General features: G+C 45.3%; 1 protein-coding gene across 2 annotated transcripts in view; it reads left to right on the top strand.

Moving 5' to 3' along the window:
- The first annotated feature begins 753 nt into the window (after window positions 1-753).
- Window positions 754-9,559, top strand: part of tafa4b (TAFA chemokine like family member 4b) — a 43,038-nt gene continuing 34,232 nt past the window's right edge. The window contains exon 1 of one of the 2 annotated variants that reach the window (XM_083939758.1): window positions 754-856. The gene's annotated coding sequence lies outside the window, so the exon portion shown is untranslated. Of the gene's footprint in view, window positions 857-3,790; window positions 3,912-9,559 lie in introns of those variants that run through there. The other variant, XM_083939759.1, reaches the window with a different exon arrangement.

The raw sequence follows: 9,559 nt of genomic DNA, 5'->3' as shown, positions 1-9,559 counted from the left end.
CTGTCACCATAATAAATCTGGATGACCTCAAAAACTACCAAGTTAACAGTGGCGCATCATTGCCATAGGGGGGCAGTATAACACCACACATGGGCCCCAATCATAACCCTGCGCTGTCTGATCGCCCCTGACAGACTTGTTCCAATACTGTAGTGAGTGAGAACAATTTATTCACAAATATATCCAATGGTTCATAAGAAGACAATGTTTGTTTTACTGTATTTGCTCCAATATCACAAGTTTGATGTCAGCAGCAGTCGTGCCCCAGCTCCCTGCTCTTTGCGGATGTTGTGTCTCTGAACTTTCTGAGTATTGACAGACACCGGGCCTGTCTGGGGTGGACACTATTTATGGCCCTGCTCGGGTTACTGCCACTGACCTCGTAAAGAAATGAAGAATCTCTATGCAGGAGGGGATCAAAAACAGAGGAACCAAGATGTCTCTTCTCATTAACCTTCTCGAAGGCTCCAAATCGATGACCAAGTCCTGTTTTTAAGCACAAAGCCTGCCTGCTGGATGTATCCGAAATGGAAGAGATGTAGGAACGCTAGAAACACATCGGATCACTGAACACACCTTTCGACTTAAAGTATGAAGTGCGAGAAAACAGTGTAGGTTACAAAGTCTTAGGTAGCATAAAAAACCTCCCTCTGTGCACGCGTGTGTGATCGTTGTGCGCAGAGTATAACCTTATACTTGCTTCATTGGCCGCCAGGGCGCATCGTGCGTGCACTTGTGAAATTAGTGGTGTCGCAGGCATACTTTCTCTCACCTACCATCATTGAACAGGCCCCGCAGGCCGCTGAAGCTTTACCACCCAGACTTCTGGTTGGGGGTGGTCTTATTTCGTCGTGACGTAAGTAATCGTGTGTTTTCCCTGAAGAAATGTTGAATTACTTATCTCTGTCGCCCTTAATGCGGACCCCGTGCTGTGAAGAAATTGACTTTAGACGTGGCAGGACCGAGCAAAGGCTGAGGTTTAATCACTGAGGTGGAAGCCGTGACTAAAGTCACAGAATCAGGTTTGAGCTTTGATTCACACTTCAAAATTTGGTGTCAAAGCGTGAAACATACTAGAGCTGTTGTCTTACGGTTAGTGTCCTTTTTTAGTTTATCTGATATTTCTACGGGAACAGCAGTTACATTCTGAACTTTCTGCTTCATCATTAAACAGCTGCGTGTCCCACACTAGCATTGGTTGGCTTTATGTCTTTGATTATGGCCCAAATGTTGATATCACGCTCATTTATATTTGCATTTCACAACATGATCATCGGCATACTATAATTGATCACAAAAGACAAACATTTGTCACCACAAAACTCGGATAACTACATCACAGCCCGCTCATCTTACCTTTGCCACTTTTCCAGGCGCCCCCACTCATGAAACCAGTTTCTCAGAGGGATTAATTCAGGGATATCGATTTAGGAGGAAGAAATATGCCTCAAGTTATGAGCAGATATTTCCTTAATGTTTTTCTCCCCTGGGCGATGGTTATTGGGGTAATAATCCCAGAGGAGATCATATATCCCTGCTCCTCTGATACATGACACGCCAGGAGGACTACGGCCTGTATTTTTTCCTTTTCCTCAATATACCGCAATATACTGTATGTACCACACCTATATATAGGGCGCATCTGCAACCTTTAACCTGCCATCCCTGCATAAGACTCAAACACACAGTAAAACATGTGAAGAGAACGGATGGCTCTGTAACTAAATGTAATGGGGGAGTATAAGGGGAGCAAATTAGATTTCACTCCGCTCACCTCACACTTTCAAGTCGGTGTTTGCGTCACATGAAGTGGTTTCCTCTGATACTATCTGGCCCCTCTGAGGATGGATAGATGAGATAAGTGCTGTGGGCTGTTGCATCCATTAGCTGCCTCACTTTAAGATAAAAGGCATCCGATCCCCATTGCGACGCGCAGGTTCAGTAGACACATCCCCTTTTCGTTGCAGACAGGATATATTATGTTTGATCAACTTTCTGGTGTTTTTTTTTCTTTTCACTTACATTCTACACAGTTCATCTACCTTTGTTTATTGTGTCTGCGAACCGGATTAGCTGCTTGACAGCAAAGTAAGCACGGAGAAAAGCACAGTGACAGGACAGTCTGGACCTGTCCAGCGTCCTGAATTTATATGCGGCGCATCTGGCCCTGTCCGTGATGCTGAAACTGAAACAGCTTTACTTCCGTTTTTATCTGAATCCCGCAACTGATGGGCTGCATTTACCTCAGTGCTGGTGAACCCACGCCAATGACTCGTTTGTTCTCAGCTCAGTCAGACAGATCGATTTGTAGTAGATTAAACCCTAACTGAATCAGTTGGAAATAACACTTTCTCACTCACGCACAGGTAGCAAAATGGTCATAAGGGATTGAGGACAGTGTGAGACAAGATGATTGTAAGATAAATGCCCGTGCTTCATGACTCCTCGTGGTTGGCTCTTTTTTTTCTTAGATAACTTAAAAGACACGTATCTCTAAATCACTCCCAACAAAAATGCCTTCACAGACGCAAGGCTGACCGTATGGCCCACCAATGCTTGAAACGAGAAAACAAGACATCTGAACGTATCGGATACTCTTCACCTTGGGTCGTTAGCAGACATCGACCTCCTCTAAGTCTTAACGACTGCAAATACAGCGCAAAGCAATCAATCGCCATCAACACGCTAGAATATTCTAGGGATGGAATAATTGATAGGCTGTCCCCTGGTGCGTAACGGAGAGGCGGCGGTGATTAAATTCTCCTTAACATCGTGGTGTGGTGGGGGGTGCCGGTGGTGGGGGTTAGATTTACACCATCAGCGCGTAAAGCCGAGCACAGAACCAACTATTGATATCCAGACACCATCTGTAACATGATCGAAGTGGAGAGGTGAGGTGGGCTATTATGTGATGAGGGGGGGGGGGGGGGGGGGGTCATCGACTCGAGCAGCTGTCAGTCATCAGACCCCCTCCTCAACTCAACGCACACACGCACAAGTTATACACAAGTAATGGAGAACCTGCAGCCTTTGACAACTATTAGGAAAACTTAGATACATTAAAACACAATCAATCAATATCTCTATATATATTTCATACAAGGTCCCTGAAAGGATTTTTGATTGTTTTTAATGTGTATATATATATATGTATGTATATATAAATATATATGTATGTATATGTGTATATATATATATATACCATACAAAGCACAAATGTAAGCATTAAGATGAACTCTTTGCAGACCCCCCCCCCCCCCCCCCCCCCCTTCAGGACAGTTGTAAACTACATGACATCAGTGAGGAAGAAGAAGGGGTGTACTTGGGAGCTGGTGAACTGGGCGGGCGCTGTTGCACGTGTTCTGAATGGGGAAGACGGGCTCGCATTGCATTCCTCATGTCCAATCGATCCCTGCTCGGGAGGAGCGACGGGAGCGCAACTATCACTCCTGCATCACTATACCATCAGTCTCATCAGTATCTCTCCGGCGACTATAACGCCTCTGAGTGTCACTGGCGCGCAGGGGGGAATGAACTTGTGTGGAGTCTTCGCCAAAAACATCATCCCAGTCTCTCTTTGGGGGTATTACGCACTTTTGATGACTTTCTCCTCAGTGTGGTTTTAAGATGGGACGCGGCGAGATCATGGCACACTGCACATCGCTCTTGCGCGAGCTCTGTTTTCTCACCCGGCTCCGGGGGGCTGGTACTCTGGCGTGACAGTAGCCCACCTCAACCCGTGCTTCAGTGTGTTTGTGCGCAGGTACTGGAAGCCGGACAGGAGGCTCAAAAAGGATTGCCCCGTTTGGTGGGAAACAAAACCAGCGGAGTTGAAGCAGAAAGTGGCAAAGCGCTCTACCACCTCACCTGGATCCTTTAATGTGATCATGCCATCGAGTTTATAGATTTAGGTAAGGTGGTGTTTTTATTCAAATTCAATGAGTATAGATTCACATTTTTAATTCAGTGTGTAGTTTCATTGCGAGCGGTCAATAGGCTAAGGGAAGGAGAAAGGGGTCAGAGGGGGACTTTGACTGTAGAAATGTGGAACATTTCTGCCTCGGCAGCAGGGAGAGAACGGGTGGTAACTGGCTGACTGGTTCACTCAATGACTGGTGAGCAAAAAGCAACTTTGATGTTTCTGGCACAGAGCGGACACGTTTTTTTTTGCTGATGAACGATTTCCTAAAAAGAACAGCAGGATTTCCAACAAAACCGTCCCTCCTAATCCTCCAAGTGACTCCGCTCCCCCTCGGCGCGTGATTGTCATAAAAATGTAACACATGATGAGCCGATTCAAACGGCCGTCCATTCCGCTGACCCTGTGTAGCGCGTGCTGTCAGTGAGGGCAGGGGGGATTTGGGTGAGATTGATGCAGTGTTTCACCACTGAGAGGTTAAATAAGCAATCGGTCGATGCTCCGCGCTGCTTAGTGTCTATTGAGTGATCTGCGAGGCTGACCCGCTGACCGAGCTCTTTTTACGCGTCTCCTAATCGCTTTGCATGGATCGTGATCGGGTGGGAATAGAGAGGAAAGCGCCCGTGGAGCTCAGACATATGGGAGAGAAATTAGGTGCCGCCGGGCTCTCCGGGTAGATTGCGCACAGAGGCAGGGAGGTGTGTTGCAGAACCTAATGGGAACACTCTATTGGACGCACACACTCAGCACCCTCTCTCTCTCTCTCTCTCTCTCTCTCTCTCTCTCTCTCTCTCTCTCTCTCTCTTTCGCACACACATAAACTGAGAGGGGAAAATTACTTGGTGCATGTTAATGGGCGCAGTAATGAGACCCAGCCCCTATCGTGTTGTAATTGTTAGTCATCCATGTCTCAACCCCTCCCTCTCCCATCCTCTCTCTCTCTCTCTCTCTCTCTCTCTCTCTCTCCGCTGTCCCGCTGCTCAGCTCTGCAATTTGTACTGTATTGAAAGAGTGTAATTATTTCCCCATTGTTTTTAGCACGCAGCACTGGCACTCCACAGAAAGTGGTGTCATTAGTGTGACAGGGTGGACAGGAGAGGAGAGAGAGGGAGAGGAGAGCCGGGTGGAGAGGATCGGACCAGGAACTTAATTCTCATTGACAGTCACATTAACACAGGAGCAGCACTCTTAATCCTGGGGAGATTACTCTCTCCGACCTGACCCCCTGTCACCCCCCCCAACACACACACACACACACACACACACACACACACACACACAAACACACACACACACACACACACACACACACACACACACACACACACACACACACACACACACACACACACACACACACACACACACACACACACACACACACACACACACACACACACACCTGTATGAGGGTGGCCCTCTGACATCTGGCTGTGCTGCTTCTCCTGTCCGCAGTGGATGACTCCTCTTCTGTCTTTGTCACCCTTTTCCATCTTCTCACACCCACCCTCTCTCCCACTGCACTTTTCACAGATACACACACACAAACACACTTGGCAATTACTTCTCTCTCCAGGCTCAGTCTAATCTGAACCCCCCCTCCTCCTATAGTAGCTCCCAGCAGTGGGACAGCCGGTATCCTCAAAGGGCCGTTCGGCTCTACATGTCTCAACAGCCTCCTATCTACTTACCCCACAGAGGGCTGTTCAGGATGACTGGCTGGGGATGACGGGGGATGGATTGTATGCATTTGTGATTGTGCATGAGGACACGGCAAGACAGAGAGGCAGCGGACGGCGGTGAGGAGAAGGGAGAGTAAGGGAGACGAGAGAAATGAGCTGGAGAGACAGAAAAAATATCTGTGAGAGATGAGGCGAAGGGAAGGAGACAGTGTGTGTGTGTGTGTGTGTGTGTGTGTGTGTGTGTGTGTGTGTTTGTTTGTTTGTTTGTGTAGACTGCCTTTATGTGAAATGACCTGTGTGTGTTTGTGTGTGTCTGTTTGTAAGTAATCGGGGGAACTTTAGCACAAAGGAATCTTGAGTGCTTGTTCATGTGTGGAGGAAGAGAAAACACAGTGAGATGATGATGATCCTTGGTGTGTGTGTGTGTGTGTGTGTGTGTGTGTGTGTGTGTGTGTGTGTTTGTGTGAAAGGCGTTCTAGATGATATGCTAGATTAACAAACCGGAATCAGGCATGTAGGACTGGTGAGGTGACAGCAGCGCGACAGATTGGAGATCGCCTCCATACACACTGGCATTAGCAGATTGACTGTGATGAATGGATACTTACCAACTTAGAGGAGGAGGAGGAGGAAAGAGATGAGAGGAGAAGAGAGAAGAGGTCTTCATGTCATTGGGCAGAAAGATAGAGAAAGGTCTCCCATTTGTATATGACAGCATCCTAGAGCAGCTTTTCATTTCGGGCATTTCTGAGTGTATAGACTCAGAGAGCATGAGTAGGCGCCATGCAGCAGTAGTGGACAATATAAGGTCTTCACTCATCCTTATGAAATCAGGTTCAGAGAAAGTACACTCAGTGACTCATGTCTCTTCTCAAACAGGATCTCCATGACTCTAATGGGGGAAAGAAGGATATTAAATCAATGATTGTGTGTGTCTGTTTCTCAACCACAACCGCAGTTGGACAGAGGTCATGGCTGATGGTAAAAAGAGGTCAAAGTTCAGATGTTGCCGACAGTCCGGAGTGGAAACATGTGATACCTTGTTAAAAGTGTTTGGTTTAGGCCTCCAGTAAGAAAGAGCATCACTGCCCCCTCTTTCTGTAGCTATCAGACATCCTCTCCCTGGTTGTGCATATTGCTCAGGACGGAATAGTTTAATGTAGAACGTAATCCACATGCGTTACTAAATGTTTGATTTGTGTAATTTGGCTCATTCTATTTATTTCAGTCAATGTATTACATTTTGATCTTAATTTGAATCATTTTCATAGTGTTTACAGCCCTAATTGAACTCCTCAACTAATTTATTAAAATTGGAGCTGGACAGACTATACGCTTATTTCAGCTATATTGGTATTGGTGAATATGTAAGCCGATAATTGACAACCTGCAGTACAGAAATGCCAAACTAGCTTTGATTTTATTCAGAAACAGTGTCACCATTACATAGTTTTTCTCCAAGAAAGCACAAGCTGATTTTTCAACTCTAAAATGTTTGGCTTAATATGTATCTTGTTCGCAGTCCTTAAAAAATGAATGTGAGGGATACGGACCAAGATTGATTATGAGCTTTATTTGTTCATATAAAAAATACTATTGGTTGACATAAGTTATCAGATTTTTTTAGACTTCTGAATATTAGCCTAAAAAACCCAATATGGTTGGTCTATGATTCAAATTATCTATCCGTCTGTCTGTCTATCTATCTATGTATCTATCTATCTATCTATCTATGTATCTATCTGTCTGTCTGTCTGTCTGTCTGTCTGTCTGTCTGTCTGTCCATCTGTCTGTCTGTCTTTCTGTCATTTATTCATTAATTCATTATCTTCATTAACATAGCACAGACCAATAAATATGAGCACAGTGGAGTAACTACAAGGTCATACTTCGCTGTACATTAGTTTAAAAATGATCTAAAACCACAGTTGATCCAACCCTGGAGTGTCCTGTAAGCAAAGGTGTGGTAATGACTTTGGCCTTTCCTCTCACACAGCAGTCATTATGTAAGAGCAGGTACCAACTGGTCCAAACAGTGGAGGTCTCGTGTTAGAGCTTCTCAGCTGTGTGTGTTCCTTGTCTTCCATTCTTCCCTCTGTCAGTCAGTCAATCAGTGACAGCGAGGCCCCTGTCTCCTGTGTGGTGCCATCACACCATCCAGTCTCTCTTTAATTCAGTCTAACAGGGCCCGCTTTGAGTGACAGCCAACACTGCCATGGCCTCCTCCGGTCCAGCCCAGAGAAGACAGTGAAATGCACAGCCACCACATTCAAACTTACTGCTCTTATGGCTTGAAAGTAGTTGACAGATTACGGGTTTGTGAATTACTGTTCTTTATGTATCGAGTGCTTTTAAAGAGTCAGTCGTACCATTGATGTATTATTTTCTAAACATCTGATTGGAATTTTACTAATAACTTTATGTTGAATTGAAGTATTTTTTAATTGGGAGAGAGTCTTGAGGACGTCGTACCTCTTTTGAGATAAAAATAGAAAATTACACCACTTCATAGGTCTCAAGGTGATTTCTCCACAGTTCCAACTCACTTTGACCATGACAAATCTCCTAAAGTGATAGTAATGATTGTAATTGAACAGGCACTGTTCCTTTCCACCGTGCTCTATCTATCACCTTGATGCAATCTGCTGCTTCCACTGGTGTGTGCGTGTGTAGATATTTGTGTGTGTCCATCTGTGTATCCCTGTTCACTCCCTTCTGGCAGCTGGCAGATGTGCTGGTGGTAACTGTGAGCGACAGTGTTAGTGTGTTTGTGGGATTATGAAAAGCTGCCAGCATGCTCTGCAGCGTGGGTTCGCTGTGAAGCCGTCCCGAGGAAGCAGTGCGGCGTGTGGTGGTCATCACAATCCTGCGCCTCGTGACGGGGGGGTGGTGGTTCAACCCTGTGGGGCACAGAGCATGAAAAGGTCGTAAGAAAGAGGAAGACATAGAAAGCTAGAGGGAAAGAGAGGAAGAGGGCCTAATGAGCGAAGAGTGGGATTGAATGGATGTGTGAAAGGAAGACTTCAACAGAGAGGAGTATGGATAGGGTATGATGTGTATGTCGGTACAATATTTTGGTGCACACAGTTTGTGTGTGTTTGTGTTTGGTGTGTCTGTGTGTGCTGGAGATGATGGCTTTGTAATGAAAACAGCAGGCAGCCGGTGGTTGAGAGTGACTGATGTCAGTCAGCAGAGGACAATAGCCTCCCAGTGGGGATAGTTGCTTGGATGACGCTGAATCATTATTGTCTGTGTGTATACATATATAACACGTATCCTTTATATACTGTATATATAACACCTATCCTAATAAGATAGCGAAGAATTGATGGTTTGCTATCAAGCCATACATTTTTAATTGGATGGAATTCATGTTACAGTAAGTAAATTACATGCCTTCATGTCCATGTGACATTACGGGGACTCACCTCCATTTCCACCTCACCACCCTGTGGGACAAAAAGCTATTCACCAAAAAGAAAATCCATAATTTTTAGGTCAATACTTGCTTTTTGGGGCTTACCTTAGGGTTAGCTGTGTCGTGGTTATGTTACCGTAAAAGAGATTTGTACTTACCGCAGTGTCACTTGTGGTTCTCAGGCACATGGTAAAATAATATGAATCTCTTTCATCAGCATGTTACTTGTGTGGTCTTCCCTCCAGTACAGGTGGTAGCTCAACCCTGTTTAGGTTTTTGTCGTATTCGGTGGCCATTCGATGGTGATTCGGAGTTGGAGGAGATATGGGATCAGGTATGAGGGTGGTTAGGATTAGGTGTGGGGGTGGGTGTAGGTTAGGGTAAAATATGTTGTGGTTATCGCTAAGGTTAGGGGTAGGATCCAGGGAATGAATTTGAGTAACAGTAATGTCTTCCCAAATGCTAAAAAAATGTGTGGTGTGTGTGTGGGGTGAAAATATGCATCTACAAGCATGGGAACATTTGTATGAAAATGTTTCT

The sequence above is a fragment of the Echiichthys vipera genome (genome assembly GCF_963691815.1).
Source record: "Echiichthys vipera genome assembly, chromosome: X".
Lineage (NCBI taxonomy): Eukaryota > Metazoa > Chordata > Actinopteri > Perciformes > Trachinidae > Echiichthys > Echiichthys vipera.
This window is presented reverse-complemented; position numbering and strand designations above follow the sequence as displayed.